Here is a 26678-nt window from a genome sequence, read left to right on the forward strand (position 1 = left end):
GGTAATAAGCTAACTTCAAACTCCACACTATTTTGTAAAAGTTTTCTTTAATTCTTATTGACATACATTTTAAAATTCTCTTATTCCACATATTCTTCATTCTTCATTACTAATATTTTTTCTTAAATCTATTTCCCAAGACTCTTTAAGAGGATTGCATTAATCCTCCCCTTCTAGTAATTTTTTTAAAAAATTACTTGTAGTTCTTCTCATCCACATATTATCTTGTTTTTCTTTCTGTACAACCGAATCTTCCAATTTAGTATATTCTCTACATTTACCATTTTATTTCAACCAATCTTTAGTCCATTGATCTAATTGAAGTATATTATACCAAGTTAAATTTCCCTCTCCTATATCTTTTCTTTATACTTCATTTTCTCTAACCAATCTTTTGACTTAATAATGTGTCTATTGTAGCTGCCAGATATGTAATTTCTATTTTGATCCATCCTGCCTTTAAATAGCTGTGCAGAAGAACAAATGCTTGGATGTGTGTGTGCGTGTGTGTGTTTTTTTTCCAGGGGGAAGAAAAGCTGCCTTTGTTGAATTTCCTTTTCTAGGCAATGCTGAAAGGCCAAAACTGCTGACCTTCACATTGGGCTAGCCTATTGGATTACAGAGGGGTTATCCCTCTTTCCCTGTGACTTCTGAAGCCCTACAGAGAAAATAGTATGAATGGCCAGTTTTCTTTTTTAGAAAGAACAGTAGGATGAATTAACTTGCTCTTCTTTAATGTGTTTCACTTTGCTTCCTTTCTCACTGACAATAAGCAGCAAGGCCTGCAGTGTAGACACCCTACATGGGAGTGCTAAAATGGTGAACTGTGTGTGCATTTTATTTATTCATTTAGGAAACTTCTATGCCGCCCCATTCGCCAAAGCCTTGGGGCGGCTCACAAACATAAATAAACTACCTTAAAATAATTTATACTTAATTTATACTGTTAATTTATATTAAGTCGCCCTGGCCAAAGAATAAAATGAATAAATATTATTAACAATTAAAATGACATTTGAATAAAAAGGTCTTCGACTGGTGCCGAAAAACAAATAATGACGGCGCCAGGCGGACCTCTCTGGGGAGCGCATTCCATAGATTGGGCGCCACCGCAGAGAAAGTGTAAGAGAGAGGCAGAGAGGTGGGAAGAAAGTTGAGTATTTGACAGGCCTGAATATATGGTTGGTGAATTACTCTGGGCTTGGTGGGCACCTGGTCTGCAGTCCTGGCTGATGGAGCCTTGATCTATTGGCAAGATAATGTCTGTTAGAACAGGAATAGCTCTAGCTGCTTCTAATAATCTGAATATTCAGCAATGGTAACCCTCTCCCACTATGCAGCCTTTTCTTATTTATTGAAATAGTCCCACATTGATCCAGATCATTGTCATGAGCCAGGTGTCCCCTCCTAAGCAAGACAGGCACTTCAGCAATTATTGGAAGAGTCTTTATTCTACACAGGAGTCAGAGCATTCACAAGCCTTGGAGCTCACACAAGGAGAAGTGTTGACCGCTCTCTGCTCCCTCTTACTCAAAGCTTTGCTTATGAACCCTTCAGGGCAGGACTCTGGAAGGTGGTGTGCTGTGAAAGCACATGCATCCTCTCTCTGCACTCTGAGCCCCTAATTGGTCCAGCCTGCTGCTGTGATGATGGGCCCTTGCATCCACTTCTTGAGGGGACTCGTGTTCTCCCTCTGAGATTTGTTCCCCTTCCCGTCCTTCATCTGCCTCGTTCCGCAGGTGGGAGGGAGAATGGGCACCAAGGTTGTCCTTGGATTCCTTTGATCCAGACCCAGCTCAGGCTGGCACGAAGGGAGAATTTGACTAGATGTGGGCCCATCACTTGCAATGACAACTCTGCCATCAGAGTGTGAACTCTGAGCCACATCTGGTTCAGCCATTCCCTCATCCTACTCAGAGTCCGAACTATCATTCCCACCAAAGTCAGCCTTCTCTCATGAGTGCCTGGGAATCTCATTCGAGTGCATGGACAGGACAATTACTTCTCCTAACAGTGGTCATTATGCAGTTGCCACCATGCTTGGGGTCAAGTGGTGGTGATGATTATGCCATCTCTCCAACATGTTGGCTTCCAGGTCCTCAGCATGCAGGCAATAGTGGACATCAATTTACACTGAGGCAGTATATGGGGGAGAGATGGGGAGAGGCATGGAAGCCACTGATCCTAGCCTGATATACTTGCTCCAGTATTTACTGTAAAAGATTACATCACCAGAAAAGATAATAATTCCAAATACTTAATGAAAAAATCAATATTTTGCTGAAACAACCTGACCAAGAGGAATGTACCGGTCCTACTGCAACTGAAGAGACAGCCTGACTGGGGTAGGCGTCTGGCACTGGCGCTTTTTTAAGGAGAGATTTAGCCGGGCAATTTCCTTAATGGCATCAAGAGATACAAAATCTCACCATGCCACTAATAAAAGTGCTCGGTGTAACGGGAGCTCTTCCATTAACTGCCCATGACCAAGAAAGACAAGAGAAACCCTCGCTAGCATTTGCCAATTGAAAGGCCTTCATTTATCTCCTTCAAAGAAATGAAGATCTATAAATCACAGTGGGCAAATAATGAGGATTCAGTTGCCGTGTGTATCCCAGAGAACTTCCTATTTGGTTCATTTAGGGAGTAATCAAGCCAAGGCTGTTGAGAATTGCCAATCAATACGTGTTTGCTTAATACATTTATAGGCTGCCCCAGAAAACCGTGTTCCCAGTCAGGGCGGCTTGCAAGAAAAATAAAAACTAATCGAAAGACATTTAATAAAAGGACAAAACATGTGCAAGAAGTATATTAATGTGCCTTATTTATTTAATTCTGCCACAAGAGAGCTTTCTATCCCACTCTTCTACCGCCAATGAAGGACTCAGGGCAGCTTACAGCAAGTCATGCAGCACCATATCATAAAATACAATAGAAATACATTAAAAAGATAGTAAAATATGTTAAGAAGACAACAAAGGCAGAGACCACAGATGAAACATAGCTTTTACATAAACAGTAGATGTTTATTAGGCAGCAGCATGCTAGAATATAATATCCATGTACTCCTCACCCCCCCAGCACCAACAAATTAAAAACAGATTAAAAGGCTTGCGGAGACAGGAAGGGCTTGTTGGGTGCAAAAATAGCTTCATGCTGAGTTTCAGCTGGGTGTGACAGAGAATTTCTGCAGTCATCTCCCAGGAAGCAGCCGCTCCGTCCCTGGGCTGTTGCACCTGGGGGTTGCTGATTGACAGAGGATGCTCCTAGTGATGGGCCTAAGGAACACTCTCCACCATGACTGCACAGTTCCCTAAGCCACCAGTTCTGCTAGGATACTTAAAAACCTCCTAGTGATTGGTATAAAGAGGGCTAGGTAGGAGACAGGCACCAAAACTAGAAGCAAGAGAAAGGATTAAACTCATAATTTATGGATGCAATTGTTTGCACGTCAGGGATTCCTAATAGTTACTTTGGAGTTAGCAAAAGACTGGCTAGTGAGTCTTAAAGAGTCACTAGTCTTAAAGAGTCAAGGGAAACTGCTGCTGCTACTCAAGCTTCTCATGGCCTCTTTTGCCCCAGGTTGAATTCCCCAGCCACAAACACTGCCAAGCTGGTCCAGGTCTTGTCTTCAGCCTTTCTGTGCCACTGAAGCTCTTCCTATGCTTTTTTTCTGACTTTTCACTGCCTGCATGTGTAGCCTTCTCCTGGCAAGATCTGAGGACATCCTCCTGACATGGCACAGCTCTTCTTCCACACTCCTGATTTTACCAGCCAGGTAGGATTATGCCACAGGCAAGGATTTATTTATTAATTGTATTATAGCTCACCTCCAGCAGGAGTTGGCAGCACATGGGCCGTGGACCATATGTACGCCCTGGCCTTTTCTGCACACACCTTTCCCAATGAATTTTAACAGTGCAGCGGCGGCAGCACAAGGGGCTGGGGCACATTAAAGCACAGTGGTGCCTTCTGATACTACCCTTCCCACCAAAATCCAGCAGCAAAGTACTGGTTTTCCTTCTAGAAGGGTGTTGCTTCCCCTTGAGCCACGCTGCTGAAAGCTGGTGGTACAGCAGCTGTGGGGCAAGAGGAGGCAGGGTCGTGGCCCCTGCTGGAATCCAGGGCAGAACGCAACAGCCCAGCTCCTGATTGTGGCTGCTCCCTAACCTAGATCAGCATCTCCTAATGGCCCTGCTCAGACCTTTAATCCATCTTCAGAGGACCTTCTCTGAGTACTCTTGCCCATGCAAGTTAGACCAATTGCTGCATGAACCTTCTTGGTTGTAACTCTCCATTTATGAAATGTCCTCCCCGAGAAGGCTTGCCTAGTACCTGCCATTGTTAGATTTTGGCACCAGATTAAGATTTTAAATTTTATTTATTTATTTATTTATTTATTTTTCGATGTATATTCTGCCTTTTTCCTACAAAGGGCGCAAGGCAGCTTACATCATACTTGTCCTCCATCTTATCCCCACAACAACAACCCTGTGACGTAGGTTGGGCTGAGAGTCTGTGACTGGCCCAAAGCCATCCAGTTGGCTCCATGGCTGAGCAGGGACTAGAACCCAGATCGTCTGAGTCCCAGTCCCATGCTCTTAACCACTACACCACACTGGCTTTCTCCATTTTCTCCATTTTAGAGACAGTGTTCAGATTGTATGGCTTTTCTCATGTATCTTTACATTCCTATGCTGTTCTGTACCATAATTTATTCCTTTAACATTAGGTATAGCACTTTATTCTTTAACTGTTTATAAAAGTACAATACATGGACATATAAACTTCATTCACAGCCCAATGGATGGCAATGGCCTTTTTTTAATTAATGTTCTAGCTGCAGTGGTGCATATGGCTGTAAAAGACCCTGTTAAGATTGTTCAGGAAATGGGAAAGGCAAAGTTTGGAGGAGGAGAGTAACTTATCACACTGGAATAGAAGCTTGTTGGGATTGTAGGAGTTGTTCTTCTAGTACTATCTTGCCTATCCTGACCTCACTTCTTCAAGAGGCTGTGATTCTTCTGATGGTATAGGTGCACTTGGTGTATCCACAGGATGTGCTCTGGTACATAGTACTGATATCATTAGGGAAGGATAGGGCTTTGAACATCTGGTCAGGAGTGAAGTACCAAATGTACAATCAGGTCTTGAATACTCTGTGGCCAACCATATCGACTAGGCAGTTGTCCAGGGCTGACAGTATGTGCTCATGCTGATAAAGTAATGTCATGATTTACTGCAGAGCGATATACTGCAAATTAGAAAAGGGTGAGCTCCTAAGCAGTGTGGGATAATATGTTTCTTCCTAGATTCCAAGAAGGTGACATGATTTCCCATTGTTTGATGCTTGCAGCAGTCATAGTTGTTGTACTCCTAGATACCTTTGCAATCCTTCCAAATATCTAATAGCTTGCAGAATTTTCCTTAATGCTTGGCTCTTGCTTCATCCTTTGGCACTGAATTCCAATCATCTAATTTTCTCCCATGTTAGTTTGGACCCATTCCAACAACTTCATTTATCATGTGTTTAACTTTAACTACGTCTTAAGTTAATTTCCAAGGATGCTCCAGAGCATTGCTAAATGAAGACTTTAATTGGTTTCTTGACGGGATAGCACACTTTCACATATTGTTAACTTGTGGAAGGAAGGAAGAAGTCAATTCCTGGATACCAGATCAAGTCTCTTAATCACAAATATGTTGGGCCCACACAGGGTAAGATAAGTAAATCCTACACATGCCAACTGATTTCTTTTAAATGGGCAAAACCCATTGGTTTCATTATGATTTTAGATCAGACTTACTGAATTCTCTAAGGGACAGTGGCCCATAGCCTGCTTGGTTATTCCAGAATTCAACTTGTCTAGTTCCAACAGGTTTCTTAGAAGAAATTGAGATTTTAAACAAATAATCTACAGGAGAAAGCAAAATTAATGGTACTGTCTGCCCTAGTCCAGATGATTCCATAAGGGCAGTGGTGAGAGGGAATAAGCCATGCCCTACATGTCATACCATGCATAGAGGCCTCTGGGTCCTAACAAGAACTAATGGTGTCACGTCTATCCTTCCATAACAAAGCTGACCAATCATAATGCAAACTCTGTAGTTAACTTCTAGTTCCTTCCAAACTTAGTCAAGAAACCTTTAATATACTGGAACCAGAGCTGAATTCAGCACAAGTTCTGGAGGCTGAGACTGATGCACTGAACAAGTTCATCCTGGTTTTTCAGTCAGAACTGATGAAGGCATACCCACCTACCTGTGATTTACTTGCTTTCTTTAATCTTCAAGTTATGCTCAAATCATTTGAAATGGGGGTGGACAACAAGCAGATGTTTTGGCCTACAACTCTCAAGGGACCTAGCTAACATTGGCAATGACGAAGGACGATGGGATCTGTAGGCTGAAATTTTTGGAAGGTGGCAAGGTTCCCACCACTGATTTACAAATAAAGTTGTTTAGATAATATTCCCACCAAAGCTAAACAATCCTTTCCATTTCCTCTGCCCTGACTGACATATAGTCTTGCTTTGAATGTATAGTACCTCAAGACTGGACTTCTACTGCTATCAGTGAGCAATGTTCAATTGGAGTTGCCCTTGAAATATTTAGGTTTAATATGGACTTGTATAGTATCACTTGTGAATTAGTCCTGAATTGTCACACGTCCTACTCAACCCTTCTAGAAACATGATAAGAATTTCTGAGTAAACTCAGTCTGTTTTCATTACGTTTGTGTTCTCTGGGGAATCACTCTGAATATAGAGTGCTATTTCTCCAATCCACTATAGAAAATGATCCACACTGGAAATGTAGCTGAGAGTGAAAAATCATGATATTCTAATAACCCTTCAACAGAAAGCTAATCATCGCAATAGTCTGAGGGAGGGATGCTAGAAAAGAACATGGGTATTTCCTGAAAGCTATCTACTCACAAGGATAACTCATCAGAATACCTCAGCTTGCTACTTCCACACGTCACAACATTGAATGTGGGTGAGCCAAGCATACTTTAGGCTGAGATTGTCAAGTAAGACAAATATAGTGTGTATATACACACACACACATGAGGGGGGGGAGCACAGTCCAACCCATAAGTTACCAGTGATGAAGATTAGTCCCCAGGGTCCAAGTCCTGGACTCTGTGGCCCAGAGGGTGGCCAAATGACCCCTTCCCAGAGAACAGAGAGAGGTGGCTCTGGTCACCTGAGAATTCATATATGCTTCCTAAAAATAATCATAATAGTAACCATAGCCAGCCAGCTAGCCCTTGGTTGCAGCTACTCATTTCACCATACTGATTTCAAAACTATATCTGGATGGATCCAGCTTTGTTCATGCTTACAGTAGATCTATTAGAATCACTGGGACTTGGTTAGACATTTGTCCCACTGATTTCAATTAGAGCATTCTAAAGATGATGAAATACGGCACTATTTGCTTTCCTTTTCTGCACTAAAATTAGATCCAATTAATGGTGTTTTCATCAACAGCCAACTGATAAAAGGCTCACACATCATTCGAATCCCTACAGCACATCATTGTATCTGTACAGCCTGTAACTAGACAGCTTCTCCTTCCCTTTCCCCACTAGGCTTCCCTGCTCCCTTTCCTCCTTTGGCCCTTTCTCCCTTCTAATGTCAGACTGGTTGCTATCCAGTCGTGGGGCACAGAACAGGGCGCATGGTTCACACGCCTGCAGCATGCAGGAAGCCACAGCTGCTCCCTGGCACCTGGGCCCTGAGACAGCCCCCCTCCCCGTTGCCACCTTCCTTTTCTTTTTTAACCAGAGCTCCCATCAAAGCCAGCTGGCCATTTCCTTCCTGACCATTAGAAACATAAAAAGCCCACACCTATTACAGCAGCTTACTAAGAGATGGGATTACTTCATCTAATGATGAACAACAGCGCAATCCTATTCACATTTACTTGGGAATAAGCCTCACTGAGCTCAGTGGGGATTGCATCATGGTAGAGAAACAACTTATAGGATTGTTCTGTAATAATGTTTTAATAATTTTTCCCTGCTGTTTATTTTAAATGCAGTATGGATTTACTTTCTTGAATTTTAAAAATCAAGTATTATTCCTGTTTCTTGCCCACTATTTCAAGTTCATGAGATAAAACTGTTTAAAGTAAAATGAAATAAAAAGAAGAGGGCAAGAACCTCCTTAGCTTCCTAAGTTTCCCTCATTGTCTTTTCTCTTTTAATCGCTTACGTGGCCTGCTTACATTTCCAAGAAAGGGATAGCATTTTGCATGCATGAACACAAGCCCTTAATCAACACTCAAATGGGTCATTTCCCCCATCCTTTGAGACATTTTGCATTTCTTAATTTTTGACCTCAATGAAATATGGCTATGAGAACAGGACCCATTAGAAGAGAAATGTCACAGTGTCATAAAAAGGGAATTGGCTAGGGGACAACACACATACACTTGTGGGGGGGGGGGGAGGGAGAGAGAGGGAGAGAGAGAGAGAGAGAGAGAGAGAGAGAGAGAGAGAGAGAGAGAGCGCGAGCACACCCCTGTGCATATTTTTCCAGAAGTAAGGTTCAGTAGGCATATATTTAGGCAAATGTGTGTAGAACTACAGCCTGATTTTCCTTTGTCATCAGACCATCCTTTGGCTACCTCAGAAACCTTGCTTTCTGGCCTTCCACAAATTTCCTTGGACTGGTGCTCCCAAGAGAGAGGGACATCTCCAGTGGTAGACCTGCCATTGCAAAACCCCTTGCCACTGGGCATTTACATGCCCCCGCTCCCTCTGTGTTTGTTTCTCAAGCATGTTTTGAGACTTGAAGGCTTTTTACTGTTTAATTAGAAACTGGTTCCATTTTTTGAAAATATAGTTTATAAATGGAGCTGCTGATTGTACAGTTTGTTCTGGGTGGCACGTTTTGGTGGGCTTCACACTGATCTTGTGTTTTATAATTATTTCCTTATCTGATCTTTCTAAAAGTCATCCTGAATGGGTGATATGGCTCTTAAAGGTAATGTACAGATATTTTAAGGGAATAAATAAAATGGAGCTGACAGATCTGGGGCCTTAATGATATGTGGCAGTTACTTGCCCATGTAAACCTGTGTTCTCTTGAGAATGTGTGTTTGAAGAATATGCAAAGAAGAGGCTAGTGTCATAATTCCTTGGTTCATGATATGCAAACATCATCATGGGGGAGTAGCACAGACTTTTTAAACTTCTATGTCCTAATCTAACGGGTAAGGGTCGGTCTCAGATGTATTGCAGGAATTAGGTTCAGTTGCAAGCTAAGATGTTTTTATTTAAGGATGTTTCAAAGATGCATGAAAAACAGTAAGTACACAATGATCAAAACTCCTTAAGGGGATTTTCATTATATTTTTTTAAAACAGCTCGGATGTATTTTTATCAGATATCTTTGCCATGCTTCATACTCCAAATCCATCAAGAATATATGGGCCTAAAATTTGGAAGGCAAGTGCAATCCACTCACAGGTAAAGAAGGATTTTGCACCAAGAAGTGTTGGCTTCAGTGTAAATGGATAAGGTATTTTAAGGGTCATTCCACCTATAGCATGCTGTAATGCTAAAGAAATGTGTTAAAGTATTTCCGGTGGCAAAAGGGGCCTCTTTGAAAACTCTTTGCCCTGTTTGTAAGCAAAGAAAGAAACTGGGGAAACCATTTCAGATTACTTCAGTGGGAGAAGCCACTGACTGCACAAAAGGTGCTAATCGAAAATATGTGCTCCAGTTTCTCCAAAGTTTGCATCCTCTGTGAAAAATACTGCTGTTTTTCTTATTTTCAGGGTGCTTTAGAATCTCTTTTAAAGATATTTAGGGGCTGCTTTTAATTCGACTCTGCCACTGCAACTTCCCTGGCTGTCTAGGCTTCCTGATCTGAAAAAGCCCGATGGGAGAGGCATTATGCACTCTTATCCTGGGCTTTAGCTGTAGGATGGGAATGCCTTGAGGTCTTCTGGGTTCCACCAAAGCTCACAGCTCTGAAGCTCAGTCCCCTTCTTGTTCCCAATTGCAAGGAAAGGGGTGGGGAAGATGGGACTACTTGTCCTGATGCTACTTCCCATATCAAAGACAAGATGGTTAGGCATACCAGGTGGTGGAGAATATGGGCAGTAGGATGGACTGCTGGACTGGATGGACTCTGTGATTGATCCAGCATGGCTCTCCCTGGGAGAATGACTTCTCCCTTACCGACCTACCTGGTCACTGAGCCATCAGTTGCCCTGTCTCTGGCGTGTCCACCTGGACCTATGGCCCAGTTGGAGCTCACCCAGAGAAAAGCATCCAGTGCAGCAGTTCTGTTTCTCATAAACTCCCTGTTTCTGGAGGTCAGGCAAACACCAACACTGCTAGTTTTGGTGCCTCCTGAAAACAGTTGTTTCAGGAAGCCTTCATTGACTGGTCAGCCGCAGCTATATTGTTTTACTCTTATATCTTCTTATTGTTCCCCCCGGGGGTCTTTTTGGAAAAGGTACGTTATATAAACATTGCAAATGAAGAGAGAGAGAGGGGGAGAGAGAGAGAGAGAGAATAAGTTTTTAAGAATGGAGAAAGTCTGAGCGTGAGTGGGTATATACTCAAAATGAATACTTTCCTTTGTTGACTAAAGCATGAAAATGTGAATTTTTCCAAAATATACATTCTTAAAAGCATCATCATCATCATCACCACCACAAAGTGCACATTTAACAAATGAGCATTGCAAGCTCAGGCTTTGCCTAGGAAATGCGTTCTCATTCACATAGAGGTGCAAAGGGTGCAAGTTCTGCTCTGACACAGACATAAAATTCCTCTAGACTCCTCTTTATCAGATGTTAGGGATGTCTTTGCCGCTGCCAAAGACCATGATTGGGGGATACTCAGATTCCTCAACCATGCTATCAGTAAAGTAAGTGCAAGACATGCCTTGCCCTTCTGCCTCAACACACAGAGAGCATGAAAATGTCTCCATCAATTTCTCCTTTGAATATTTTTATTTTTTAATAAGTGTTTTTCCTATCAAATTGAGAATTGTCCCCCCCTAAAAAAAAAACCCCATGTGGAATACATTTTCATCGCAGTACTAATTAGAGTGCTTCCTAAAAAGACTGCTGCAGACTTTCAGTGTTCATCTTTTATCTCCCTGTTTCCAAGTAAACAGAGCACGATCAGGCACAATGATTTGGTGAAGGCTTGCATTTAGCTGCCTGTAGCCCTTTTCTTCTCTTGTCACATTTGCACAGCAAGAATTGTCAGTATTTCCGAAGTAGCATTGGTTGTACCTTGCAAAGTCAAAATGCACAGCCGAGGAGGCCTTTTGCACTGTGACTGATAATTTTAGTCTGGATCACAAACTTTTGTTGGCAAAAGCAAATTATAATGTTTTGGTCAGAGCATCCCTGCCATTGGAGTTATAAAGAAGAAATAAAGTCTGTTATATTTGATCTGAGTGGTTTCCATCAGCTGGCGGGCTGTACAAATCAGGGAGAGGAAGAATCTTATGAAGCGTTCAGCATAATGGCAGCAACTCAGCAACTCCTTCAGTTGCCTTCCTGCTGGGTGTTTTCAACCTTTCTCAATTGCCTCCTTTGTCCCCTTGCTCAGGAAACAACTGAAACTCAATGGCACAAACAGCACACACCAGTATATATACTGGGAGAAAACCCACAAGACAGGAAAAAACCTTGAAATAACAGGTCTGAAGAATCTGGGATATATTGGGGAAAATATCACAAAAGGACACATTGGAGTGGACATGGTGTGACTGGCATTATAATCCCAGTAAAAAGACCTAATGAAGATTCCTGCTGGATGAGCTCAGGTTTTGCAGATTCATACACCTTAATTTCATCCTGTTGGTCTGGCTGTAAAGAACTGTGCAGATACTCTGCATTCCCATGGAAGCTTTACCTTGTGTTTCTTGTGGTCAAACTGGCCAGTCAGGGCACAAATCCATGCATATTTAGACAGCAAAAAGCTCCACAACCCCCAGCATGCCCCAGCCAGCCTGCAAGACGTATTTTTCGGTCGAAACATGCACAAGGTTGCACCCTCCGTGTTTCAAGAGAGTTTCGCCATTGCCCTGCCTCACTTACAAAATGTGATGGGAAGTTCAGATGACATCATCTTCCATTCATAACCCTCTCATGTGTTTGCACAGCTGCTTCCATCTCTTTTCTTGCTGTGGAAAATCCATTAAAGAGAAAAAGCTGCACACGGCAGCTTTCTGATAGGTAGCTCTCAGAGCCCTGAGTCTGGAAGCACCTGATATGTCAAATGTGTGATTGTATTTCTGGATCTTTAACTCTTGTTGTGAGGTGGGGGGCCTAGCTGGATTGGGATCACTGAGCAGGGGGAATGCTTGGTTTGTTTCCATTAACCTCCCTTTCTGAAGATGGCATTTGCCCTGTATTTCTTTCTGCAGCACCTTCGACTTGCAACAAATAGCAGCTTCAGGTATTTGTTCATATTTAGGCTGGTAAGATAGAAAGGAGAAAATGGTTCAGCCATCCTTTCCCTGCCCCTGTGCCACAGTTCCTGGATTAGGAGCCCTACAGAAGGTTTAAAACCGTGTGTGTGTGTATTTGACTCTCAAAGGACTTTCCCTGCTCCACGGCAAATGTCTTTGAAAGTTTAGGGGTCTCTCCAGAGACATTTGTGGTATGGAATGGGAATCTTTTCTCAAAGGAAAGAAGTTAAAACATGTGTACATCTCTACATATATGGAAGACGCTCTTGGACTCTGATGTCACAAGATTCCTCTACTGGGTTGCATATGCACATTTTGAATGAACTGAACTTTTTTTAAAGAGGACAGAAGCATTTAAAGTCCCAAGCATTACATACTTTTTCAGAAAAAAATAAGCATGAAACGGATGTGTTGTTTCATCCTGGAGAAAATCCCACTGATTGGTATTTTTGCTTAGGCTGCTTTAAATAAGCAGCATTACTTTCATGGTTCATTTATGTGATAAACACATACAGAGCTTGAAACTATCTCACCTTCCTGTTCAAATATCCTAGCAGAAAGAATCTCCTTTAACTTCTCTAGTGGTCTGACTTGACTTCCATCCAGGCTAGCAGAAGTCCATCCATGAGTTCTACCCACTGGTGGAGCATGTGGAAATGGGCATTCAGGGTGGGAAAGAATTTTGGGAATGGGTGGGTCAGAAATGAACTCCCACAGTTCATAAATTCTGCATCCATTTCTGACTCAGAAGTATAGGGGGGTGGTCACTCCGTTACAGATTTTCTATGGATATCCTAATATTCCTAGTAGCTTTCATTGCAAAGGAAGAACATTAGCCAAAGCTTGTGGGCCTTTCAGACCTCTCAGTTGCCATTTCTCTCTCATGTTCATTGAAACTGGGAAAGGGGAAGAGAGGAGAAGGACAGATTAAAGGAACAGTAATGGCAGAGGAGATTTCCCTCTGAGTTCTGAAAAATCCATGGGGTGGAGACAGGGAAACCTGAACCTTTCTCAAGAATGCTCCAAAAACTCAGAAAAACCAAGTGAAGTCTTACTTCTCTACCCTTTGGAAGAACCATGTGTACCAACCCATTTAAGTCACAACTGCCCCCATCCTGTGAGGGAAGAGAACAGGGAGGCACTCACCAGCCCTGTTGCACTGGCTCCCATGCATCCCTGTTGGCCTGAGTCCATTCCTATCCATGCATTGGGACCGGCTTTCTGAAGTGGAGATGGTGCTGTGATGGCAGAGGCCCCTCATGTGAGTTGGAGCACCGGTAGGACAGGATTCTAAATCATGTAGGGAGTCTTCATCCATGGAGCAGGCTCTCTACATCAGAAGTCCAGCTCCCACATGTCGAGGGAATGCAGTGGAGGCTGGTGGCTCCAACATCAGTAGGATGAGGCATCTACTCCAGGTTACAGACCAAATTTGAAGGAGCTTTCCACAGTGCTGACCCATCATCCCCCCACCCCCAATTAGGCCTTTTTACATGCTTTTATAGCTAGCATATAAATATGTGCATAAATAAATAAGGTTTGGCACCATGGACACTCCTGTCATGCTTAGGCTGAAGCCCAGCTTAGATACACGAGTGATCAGTGCTGAGGTGTCGGTCATGTGATAGAAGGGGAATGGCTAGCGCACACCTCACCTGCTCCCTTTGTGTGATGGAGGATGCATGGATCCCAGATATGGCCACTGATTACTTGCATTCCACTGAGAGGTGAACACTCACCAGGCACTCCCACTGCCATGCCAACAGTCTGTGGAAAGCTACATATGATTGCTTTCACACATGCCACCCATGGCTGGAAGTCAGCACAAGTAGCAGCTGGCCTGACAGTGGTGGAGATGAGACGCCCACTCCCTGTCTTGTGGATTCCCCATCACTTTTGGATTATTAACGTTAGATGCAGAAACGATAACCTCCTTTACAGACGATGCCACTGTAGAGTTTGCTGCAGTGACAGATGGGCCACACCCAGCTGTGCTTTAAATGCTAAACAAAGACCACAGGAGAGCAGCCTGCAATCCCACCTGCTGAGCTAATGCTAATGCTAGCCGTGGCGCTGTGGCTGGAATCCTAAAATGAGACATTGCATGATAAGCTTACTGAGCAGCAGAGCAAGAGAGAAAAGAACAGCCCACCTCCCTTCATTTCCTGCAACAACAACAAGAACAACATTCTTTGCATTGCACTTTTCATTACATTATTGTGGCGGAACTGTCAGGAAGTCCTATGCCTTTGGTCTCTGCTCCACGCTGCCCATCTTCTGCTTAGCCTGAAGCAAAACTCTCTTAACTGGACAGGCCTGAGATTACACCTGAAACTTGATTCCTCTCGGTCACATGCTTCCAAGTGAGTCTCCTGTTCACTGCATTTCTGAAGCAAGCTTTTTAAGCCACTGTGCTTCACTGGAGATGCTTGAGATGGAGCCTTGAATAGCACTGAATTCAGCCCTCTCCAATTGTAATGCCTTCTCCAAATGACCTAACCTGTGGCTGGATTGTATGCTGAGCATCAGCTGCCTTTGTCCTTCTGTACTTTACAGAATCTTCCACAACTGAATTGTGTTTTGGTTTGAGGATGTCACTGAACACTTTCATTTTTGATAGACTAAACTGGTCCTGTACCTGATTTAAATGTATTTGAACCCAGATCTGAACCAAATGAGCAGAAACACAGGTTCAAAACTCTGTATCTGATTGGCTATCCTAGGAGCAGTTGCCATGATTAAAAGGAAGGGTGGACAGAGAATTTAATCTGTCATGGCTGTCTAAATTCTGGTGGATCCCACACCTCAGACTCCTTTTAATAACTCAGGAATCACTTTATATCTGTACCATGGTAATAGAAAGGATTTATTGTAGCTCAGGAAAAGTTACAGTGCATTTGCCTCTCCATTATTTTATATGTATACAAAATTATGCACATCTGCCAGTTCCTAAAATCAGAGTGTAAAATAATAATCTGCTAACTTTTAGTGTCGACAGACTTAAGTGAAGTGTGTAGTTTTGCCTGGCCTGTGAAATATAATTTGATGACACTTCATGGTGTTCCAGCAAAACCAGAGAAACAGTTTTTACTATACATGTAAATGATCAAAAGAATGATTTAATCACACTTAAACTACAGTGTACAGTTCTGGTCAGGGCACCAAAAACAGGATACTATGGAGTTAGGAAAAGAACAAAGAAGGGCAACTAAAATGATCAAAGGGCTGAAGCAACTCCTTTATGAGCAAAAGCTACAATAACTGGTATAGTTTAGAAAAAAGGCACGTACGGGAGTTTGTTACAGAAGTATACAAAACAATGCAAGGTGTGGAAAAATTTTCTCTCTCACACATAGACCTGGAACCTGGGATTATCCCATGAAGCTGAATGGTGGAAGATTCAGGAGAAATAAAAGGAATTAGTTGGACAAATTAATGGAGGAGAAGGTTATCAATGGGCCCTAGCCTTGTTGGCTCTATCTTCCTCTTTTATTAGAGGCACATGTGTACCAGCTGCTGGGGAATATGGGTGGAATCATGTTGTTGTACACATGTCCTGCTTATAGGATCCTTTGGGCAACTGATTGGCGACTGTGAACAGATTTCTGGGCTTGATACGATCCAGCATGGCTGTGCTTGTTTTCTGGGAATGTCAAACATCAGGTGTGAGAGTTAGATCTGGCACACCTGGACTTCCAATGTGGTCCTCCAAGATTCCCTGGGTAGTTATGCTCTGTTCACCTGGTTTCACTCCCTTTCCCCATCTACTAATCATTTGATTCTTTCCCAGCTGTTGCAAAGCTTTTCTACCTGCCCTAAAAGGATGATCTGTCTCTCCTAAAGAATAGTTGCTGGCAGTAGATACTTTAAACTAAAATAGGGTGATTGTTTTTGTATTTTTTTGCCTCATCTCTGGTCCCAACTTCCAGTGGAATGCTGCCTCCATAAACTTTTCCAAACCTGAATTAGCCCTTGAGTTGAAAGAGTCTCCCCAGCTCTGTCTTGCAGCATTAGCTGGTTAAAACGGCAGATAGGTCAGATACTCTAGAGAAAAATTTTAGATGCAAAATGGTTAGCAAGTGCCACAAAATCTGCTTTCTTAAAACAGTTACAAAATAGGTCTGTCCAATAGCTATTCTCCTTCTAGATTTAGTTTTAAAATGTTTCATATTTTCCCTACAAAATGAAGATAGGCTAACAAGCTGTTCAGGGAAAAAAAACATTTCTCTCTTCATTTTATGCATCTTTGCTTCCGTTGCACTAGGGGAAAAATAAGTCCAAGTTATCTCTTGACATTAAATGAGGAACAATCCTTTAAATCCTCATTATTCTTAAGCCTTCAAAGATTACAGGTTTATACAGAATTTCCTGAAAGCAGATGCAAGGAAATGACAAAGATGTACGCAAATGAGAAGTCAAGCTTGCGTTTTCCCCCCAACATGGAAAGAAGAAAGATCATTCTGACAAATCTTTTGCTCTCCTGTCCTCAAAGCACTAAAGCAATAGCATGGGGTGAGGGAATGTCTTTTAAAAGAGTTGCTTGAAAAGATATTCAAGGAAGACATCTTGACACTGTATATACTAATATTTCCCCCTCTGTTTAGTAAACATATAGCTTTGCCAGGCAAATTGGTTCTTTCTGTTGGGAACAGCTATGATTCTGCTTCTGGTTCTAGCAGGCAATGGAGTTCTTCAATACCTTCGTCTTAGCATTGCCATTTTTTCTTTTCTTACTTTTTATGTAAAGCCAGACATGATCAGCAACATATGATGGCATTATTATTATTATTAGCCATAAAGTGCAACTGCAGCACTAGCCCACTCACCACTGCAGAGGTGAATGCTTTTGATGGTTTAAGGATTCTGGGCCTTCCTAGATCACATCTAGAAAGTGAGGAGTGAATATCTCCTCCTTGCCCCAAGAAGTTCTCCTCATAGGGCCAAGCCACACAAGACATGGAATTCTTGGCATGCAGCTGAGTCTGCTTGCTTTATTTGGTGCCAAGGAAGGAGCACAGGGTGGATGAAATGGATGCAAAAATAATTTCAGTTCATTTTATCAGATTTACCAGGTTCACACCTTATGGACCAAGCACAGTTTTGGATACAAAAAAATGTGTCCAGGTCCTCACATTTCCAAGCTTGTAGTATGGATTGCAGACCACACCAGAATAATAAATAAATACATAAGTAAATGCATTTGGAAGCGTCCCTACTTGCAATTGCTTACTTTTTTTTTTTAAAATGAGAGAAGAATGGATACATTTCAAAGAGGCATGCAACTAATGTATACTTCTGGAAAGATGCACAAAGATTTGCATAGATTTTCAGGTGAAAGCAAAAACAAAATGCATAATCTGATACCAATGTGAGTAGGAACAAACTTTCAGATGGAATTCAGAGAAAATCAGGTTTTGCTCGTTTGCACATCTCTGTGGGCAGATGAAGCCAGGCAAAAATGTCCAGGTGCCAAAATGGTAATGTGCATGAGTATCATAGAATCATAGAATAGTAGAGTTGGAAGGGACCATGAAAGCCATTGGGTCGAATGCCTGGCTGTTGCAGGACACCAATTTATGGCAGCATCAGTGCTCATGGACCAACGTGGCATGCTGGCAGACAACTCTGAATGGTCACTAAGAAAATCACGGTACAGTGGGAACAGAGAAAAGAAAAATCTCTGATCTCTGGACAAACTCCCTGCATTGAGCAGGAAAAGGTATAGGATAAAAATAATTTAAATGCAGAACTTCTAAAATGCTTAATGGGGCTTTGGTCTTGCTCAAAATAAGGCAGAACCTAATATCCTTAGGTTAAATGGAAAAGAAAAATGTTGAAAAGGTTTTAATTTGTGAAACAAAAACAGACTCATTTATCTTAGTAACTTACATGTAGTGGCAAAAAGACAGCAGTAATTTATTAACAGGGTCTGTTCATATGAATAGAGATGATTTAAATACAATAAATAGTGCAATTCCTAACTGTCATTTCACAATAGCTTTTTCTATTCAACTTTTTTAATACAATTACATGAACTTTACCATGCTCACTGGGAAGCAATGATAGCTAGCACACAACTGAAATCAGTGGCTACTCAGAATTCCCTACTATATTTGTGGGTGGACAAATGAGAGAGGCGTTTCACTGAGTTTCTTTGGAGGAGATATATTATCAGTTGCAATAGCGCAGCATCTTTCTCTTTTCCTACAAGTTTCTGAGTATGTGCACTCAGTGCTTTTTTTGTAAGAAGAAAGGTGCAGGAACTCATGAAATTATTTACCTTTCACACGTAGTCAGTCACTGCACACACACCCACACACGTCAGTTGTGTAATGAAACATAACGGTTGCCACCCATAGTAAGCACTCAGCGCGCGACCACACGACCAGTCACAAGCTGAGCAGCAGCATCACAACCAGCGTGGACGAAGTACGCATGCATCGGATTCGACACACAAGCAGCCCGCATGCACCATTTTAATGATTTTGCCGCTGACCTGCTACGCTCAACAGGGCGATTCAAATCCACATGGACCAAACATCAAATTTTCAAAAGTTACTTTTAAAACTTGGAAAATCTGTCAAAAAAAGATGCTGGAACTCTGTTCCGCTGCGTTCTATGACAAAAAAAGCACTGTGCGTACTGCTAAAAAGGGCAGGAAAAGCCACTGGGGTGGCAGTGTGGGCATCACAATGTCCCAGGCCGAGCATCACTCCGAGGCTTTTTGGTGTGTTCCTCACACAGGGAAAATATTCAGAGAAATTTTTTCATCTGCCTTCTCTTTGAAGGAGAAGGAGTAAGGGTGGGGGAACCTTCAAATATTTTTCCAGAAAAATGTCTTTCTTTGCAAACACATGCTTGTTATAATGTGGATTACATCAATACAATTCCCCAGTGTTTTCCACGTCTCCAACAACACTTTCACAGACTATATTGTTTTAGAGAAACAGAAGTAGTACTCTCTTTGTACTATAGCCAGTTATTCACTCTTCTTTTTTTAAAATGCAAATATGTTTTTCCAAACATTCATGCCAAAATGTATTTTTCACTTATCATAGCTTGGAAATGCTAAATACAGATGCTACTACCTTTTTAAAACAAAAGCAACCACCCCAGATGTATAAGCATGACACAGAGGTGGGTGTGGATTTTTTAAAATTAAAAATATACAAATAAAAATTCAGGTCAAGCACAAATGCTTTTTGAAAGGTGTTGCTTCCACTCTCTCTCTTTTTTCTTTGGTCTATAAAAACAAGGTTCCTATTTTCAACATATTTCAAAAAAGGTCACCAGTTTCCAGTACATAGCAGGTACATATGTGTGTGTGTGTTGTCCATATATGTGTGTGTGTGTCCATATATATATATATATGGACACACACATATATAAGGATGTATATAAAGGATACACATGTACACATGCTAGGAAGAAAAAGGGTGTGATTCACAGATAAATCTCAGAGACACAGGAATAATGGGCACAATTCTACTGCATACTCATCAGAAGGAGTCTTCGTTATTCTTGGAGCCTCACATGTAGCCCGTGTGCTGCTTTTTGTATTCACCAGCTTGACCCTCTAATGGGAATATTAAGCAAACAAAGCATTCCTTGAGAACATGAAGACAGCTGTCTCTGGATTATCTAACAGCTTGCTGGACAACTGCATAATCACCGTGTTCCTCTAGGTATAACCAGAGTGTGTCTGCCTGTGAATGAATAGGCTGAGCTGCTTAATCACTCTGACTCTCTGCTGGCTAAAAATACCCAACACACTATCCTGTGCAGTGAATGAAAGAAAATGCAAGGAAAGAGAGGGATGGCATGAATGAAGCAGCACATGTGCTGTCTCAGGAAGATGCTTGCAATCAAAGGTGCAATTCTATGCATGTTTAGACAGAAAGAAGTCCTGCAGATTGCCTCGGTCGCCAGGGCAGATATGGAGATGCTGCAAGCTGGAGGACTTCCTTCTGTCTAAACTTCCCTAGGGTTCATAGACTTCCATACAGATGCAGATGGAGGTTTATTTTCCCACATTATGCTAGGAGAACCTATCCTTAAAGAATAAATGACTTGCCCTGTTTATATTTATATAAAACTCCTGAAAAATATCACATTGGCATTAACCCAGAGAGTAATTCATCATTTATTCCCTGGTGCTATGGTCTCTGTGCTATTTCCTGTAGCCCACTCATTCGCTTGCACGTGCCACTGGACTGACTAAGAATCGTCATGCTTTGACTGTTGAATATTGGCAGAGTGCTGCCTTAAATAGCTTCATCAGAAAACACACATGCTAGTTCCACTCTAGTGCCAGCAGTAGGCCATCTGATGGTTGCTGCATCAGCTCTTGAAAAACATGTACAAATTTAAAGACATGCCACGGAGACATACATCTGCTGCCACAGGGGCCTTTAAACATTGGCGATGGAGCCTCTAGGGTAAGAAAACTGATCTCAAAATGATACAGAGAGAGGGAGAGAAAGAGGGATACTTGGCACATTAATTGCCAGTATGGATTGGTAGCGCAATATCACTTTAAACACAAGCATAAGGATAGCAGTAAACCTGCAAAACTGGGGAAATTCACTGTGTTCTTGGTGAGAATGTCGGGTTCACATTCCTAAACCCTAAAGTGAGGCTGCGGACATGTGAGGCTGACCAAGAATGCATAAGTCCAGCATTTAACCCCATGGAGGCATATGCCCTTCATGTAAATATTCTTGCCTTTTCATCCTTTCCACACACAAACATTTTCCCCCAGAGCTCTTGGAGAAGAACCCTCACAGCTCCTGCAAAGCAGAAGGGTGAAACTGACAAATTATTTGACAAATACAGCTCTGCTGGCATTACTGTCTATTGGTCAAAGTGAAGTAGTGTGGGCTGCAGATGAAACTGGCAAGGATATTTACAAAAGGGGAATATGCTTCTGCAGGACGACCTAGCAGACTTACAAACTCACATATTTCCACAAGAGCATCATTTTTTGAAACAATACCGTTGGAGCAAAATTCAAGATCCCCCTTCCAATCATGCATATTGCCACCATTTAAAAAATGGAATCTGCTTACTGGCTTGACTGGCTACAGGCTGAATCAACCCCCCCCCCCCCCGTGTGTGTCTGTGTGTAATGAAACCGCAAAGCTGAAGCAGAAAAACCCATCAAGTTTTCATACTCCAAAACAACGTTCCCATAGATTCCTGCCTGATACAGTCCTGTCCAGCCAAGTAGTTAGTTTTTCCCCACCTGCAGAACAACCTTCTGAAAGCAGTTCGCCTGGTGCTGTCATTACCATCTTTGTGAGGCCAAGCCAAAACAACTGTATTCTCTAGGCATTTTAATAATTGATTTTATCTGGATAATTTTAACTTGTTTGTTGCTTTAATTTACACAGTTTAAAATTAATTATCCTCAGCTGTGTACTGTTTTGTTTATTGTCTTTTGCTTATTGTGTTTTAACTGCTTGTTTTTATTGTCATTGTTATGACATGTTTTTATTTGTCTGTAATCCACTTAGAGGGCCCTCGGGCCAATTTAGCGGACTATAAGTTTAGTAAGTAAATAAACAAATAAAAAGTTAAATCCACACTGAAACCTGCCCTCCTTCTCTCCCTTTCAGCAAAGCTTCAGGCTCAGTTCTCAGGGTAGCTCCTGTGATAGTGGGAGCTGTCTCCCTAGGCCAGGGGTCTCAAACTCGCGGCCCGCGGGCCAATTGCCGGGACGGGGGGGGCACAGGGGAGGGGCCCTGCGGCCTTCAAAGCGCCAGTGGCACCCGGGCTGGCCGCGGGATGAGCGGCCCACCACCACCGTGGTTGTGGAATCCTTGATGCGGCCCAGCCTCACCCAGACTCTACTTCCAGCGGCCCCCAGGTCAGTTGAGTTTGAGCCCCCTGTCCTAGACACTGGGAACACTGGACTCTTTGTGACAGGTCTGCTAGCTTCTCTTGTCAGGGGTCCTGCTGTGTCCCAACTACCTCCAGTTCTGAAAAGTCTCCCTCTCTTTCCAAGGCAGGCTGTTCTCATGCATTGTCAGAGAAACATCCCTTGGTAAGCTTGGAGCAGGCAGCTCCTCCATCCCTCCTTGCTCCTCTGCCTCTTCCTCAGAATCAGGCAGATCTGAGCAGACCTCAGAGCTCTAGCGACCCTTCTCTACAGTCATAATTTCTTTCTTTCTTTTTAATTGAGGAAAAAGGAGTACTCCACTGCCAGCTTTCCATGGAACAGGCTGAACATTTTTAATTAAAAAAACAAAATGTTTTTCAAGCATTTGCAAGAGACTACAAATTCCATTGTGTCTAAGTAGCTAGAAACACAGATAACAGTCGTGACTGGGTCTTTGCCTCCATGTCTGCAAACTCTGCACACCAAACTTTTTCAAAAGTTTTATTCACCTTTCACTCTCTCAACATTACATGAAAATCAAATGCAAATAGTGCTCTAAAGAGTAACCAGCTCTGACAGTTTGTTGGCAGAATGAACTTCTATCAGCCCGGAGGGAAAATAATGAACAGGTTGTCTTGATGGTATTAAAAGAAGAACTTGAATCCAAACAGAACTCTTTCTGCCTTCAGTCATTTCCCCCTGATGGCAATGAAATTTATTTCTCCTGCTAAAGGACATCATGAGCTATAAATCGGTGAAAAGGAGTGATTATTTCTCTAAATTTTGGAGAAGCTGCTTGTTCAAGGGAAATATGGGGACTTTGTGGAAATATTTTGTGTAATCTGTCATTATCTTTCTACTGGCTTTATGTCCTTAGGAATTTATGCTCCATATGTTGTTCAGAAACCTCAGACCACTTAAGGCCTCCAAAATCAAGTGGATTCTTCTGGCATCAATGATTAGAGAACAGCAATCAAAGTTTGGGGTGTTTAGGTCCAGGGTACTGAACCCTGGTCTTACTTCAGTCTTCTCACCACCATGCCACATTATGTTTTTCAAATATTCTTCAGGTAGTCAGCTTTTTTCTTCTTTCTTGAGCAAAACCATAAGACATTGAAATTTAGGGATGGGGTGAAAGATCAGTGCCTGCCCTTTTCCTTCAAAAGTTAACCTCTTTTGTCAAACCAAATAGGAGGAAATATACCTAGCTGCCTCATACTGAATTTGACCATTGGTCCAGCTGGTCCAGGATTGCCAACATTAAGAGTCAGAAGCTCTCTAGACTTCCAGGCATGTTTTAAAAACTGTGTGGAGATGCCAGGAAGCCATATTGGGACCTTCTGCATGCAAAACAGGTGCTCTACCTACTGCTCAGCCACACTGTCTTAGACATTGCAGTAGCTCATCATGCCCCTATTGCTTTGCCCTGTTGCTTCATAGTAGGCTCTCCAAATCAGGGCCAATGTTTTTCACCAAAGTATATGAACCGTCATCCTTGCAGCCAACGTCATGCCCTAGAATCCTGAACAGATATGCAACTAACATAGCAAGTTGCTGGCTCCCTTAGCAGCCCTAAATCCCATCTTTGTCAAAGACATTTATTTGCATTTATTTTGTTGAGTCTCGAGTGAGCTCTTTTTGCGCAGCCTGTCAAAATCTTACACATTGAAGTGTCCAAGGGGCTATAGAGAACATCTGAGAAGAACTCTCCAGCTTACCTTGAACGGTTATTTAGGCTATATAAAATGGACATCAAAATAAAAACCCATTTCTATTCCATAGTATGACAATGGTGATTATCTCAGTGTTGCGAAGTGAGGGGAAAGTAGGCCAGGGCAATACATTTTCATACATGGTTTTAAATGTAAATGTGGAGCCCTTCTGTAGAAGTCAGACAGCAAAATGTAATTTAAATTCAGACAAGAAAATGGAAGGCATGTATCTCAAAGACCCTACTGAAACTATAAATATCGAAGCCTCAAAAAATATGTAAACATTTCCAAGGAAGCTTCAGCAGTTAGGGAGGAGTTTCCCTACAGGTGGTCTCTTTGGGAGGTCTGATTCATAGTGATTTGATGAGCCAACAGAAAACTTCCTGAAACAGAATGGAAAGGGATGCTCAGAGGAGTTCCAGAGCGGTCTGTATTCTGGCCATTGTCCCAGGAACTAATGCTGAATTAAAGCCAGGGATGGCTAAGAAGACATATGGCTGAACGTCCTCTTACTCTTTTTGCCCTTTGTCAGGGCAAAAACAACAGAGATTATTTTCTCCTTGCACAGCAAGCTGAGAACATTACACAGTATGAAAAAGGATAGTTTAGTGCAACCCTTTCTGCACCAAAGGCTAATGAGACTAATCCACAGATTAACATGACCACCTTCTTACTTGCTGTATCTCATTGCAAACTCCACAGCCAGGCAAGAGCAAAGTGTCACAAAAGAAGTAGCATGTACTCCAGTTCTCCAGAACTCTCCATCAAGATAGATGGAGAGTGAATTGTGTTGGGGTAGCATAACACGTTATCTCTTCCTTTACTTCAACCTAACTGTGACTGATGGAGAGTTTATGGGTACCATCATCCAGGTAATTTGCATGACATGAAAACCACAAAAGCTTGCTCATTGTTTTGTGATATTTTGGATGATGCTAATAATAGCATTTCCCTCCTATGTATTATGAAGTTATTCTTATGGATCAACGGGGTTTTTTATGAGGCTTGAATAATATCTGTGAAGATGAAATAAATGGGTCAGGTAAATTACATGTTCCTTCCACCACCAGGATTTCTGGTTCTGATGTCTGACCCACATATCTTATTTATCTATTTATATAATTTCTATACTGCCTAATAGCAGAGCTTCTCTGAGCAGTTCACAACAATTAATCAAAATACAAAAAAGGTACAATAATATGCAAATATGGTAGTATGAAATTCCAATATACAAATTTAAAATGATTTAAGAATGCCAAAGTACAAATTTTAAAACAGTTTAGCATTTTCAATGATTCAAATAATTCAATGGTTCAATAATTAAAACAACTGACATAATCCATCATATACTATTAAATTCCATTAAATGCCTGGGAACTGAAGGGAATTTTGACCTGATGATGAAAATATTATAATGTTGCCACCATAGGACCTCAGCAGGGAGACCATTCCAGAATTGGGAGGCCACCACTGAAAAGTTCCTAGTCCAAGTTGCCACTTTCTGGGCTTCCCTTAGAGGTGGCAGTCAGAGGACAGGCCATGCAAGTGTGTCACTTTGGGGAGAAATACAGCAGAGCTGCAGCTGCCACTCTGTGCATGACACCAGAGCCAAGCAAGTCCTTGCTTTGTGGAGGTCAGAGGCACAACTGGTGATTAATTCAATTAGTCCTAGGAGTCTCCCTCTATAAGAAACAACCAACAGAGAGGGAAAACTGATACAGATCCTCTGACTTCCCTTTTGCAGATTCATTCTAATTCCAGAGAATAACTTTGGTCATCATCCATATCATTTCTGAGCTAAATGATATAGCTTCATATGCCTAAGGGCGGTGATGCCGTTTGGGGCAGTACGGGGCCGTGCAGGGGCTGGGCTGGCCAGGGACTCTGTGGGTCGACTTCCTTAATCTGCTGTTGGGGGGTGGTGAGGTTTTATTGTTTTTAATTGTTTTTATCTGGTTTTATTTTATTTGTTTTTAATGGATTCACACTGGGCTGCTTCTATGGGGTTGTCTGGGGAGCACATGGGTGCCGCCATTGGGGTGGTTATGGGCAATGGGCGTTATGGCGTTGGGGGTTTAACGGGTCTGCATAGAAGGAGGGACAGATGGTTGACACCTGTCCCCCCTTCTGGTTATTCCCCCAGCCAGAAGGTTCCAGGTATGCTTATCAGCCACCCCTTGGGCCTGACGGTGCTGTTACTTAATGCCAGGTCAGTCCATAGTAAAACATCCCTCATCCACGACCTAATTGTGGATGTGGGGGCTGACCTGGCTTGCATCACAGAGACCTGGGCGGGAGAGGAGGGGGGACGTATCCCTCTCTCAATTGTGCCTGCCTGGGTTTCTGGTTCAGCATCGGCCATGCCCGGGGGGGGAGGGGGAGTCGCCTTAGTTCATCGAGCCTCTCATTCCCTTGCGAGGCTTCCTGTCCTCTCGAGACCAGGTCTAGAGTGCCTCTACTTGGCGTTGGGTGACCGAAACAGATTGGGGATTCTGTTGGTGTACCGTGCACCCTTCTGCCCAACAGACTCCCTGCCTGAGCTGGCGGAGATCATCTCGGACCTGGTGTTGAAGACTCCCAGGATGCTGGTCCTGGGGGACTTCAATCTCCATGCTGAGACTGATCTGACCA

This window comes from Varanus komodoensis, unplaced genomic scaffold (assembly GCF_004798865.1).
Source record: "Varanus komodoensis strain SLA01 unplaced genomic scaffold, ASM479886v1 scaffold13_1, whole genome shotgun sequence".
Classification (NCBI taxonomy): domain Eukaryota; kingdom Metazoa; phylum Chordata; class Lepidosauria; order Squamata; family Varanidae; genus Varanus; species Varanus komodoensis.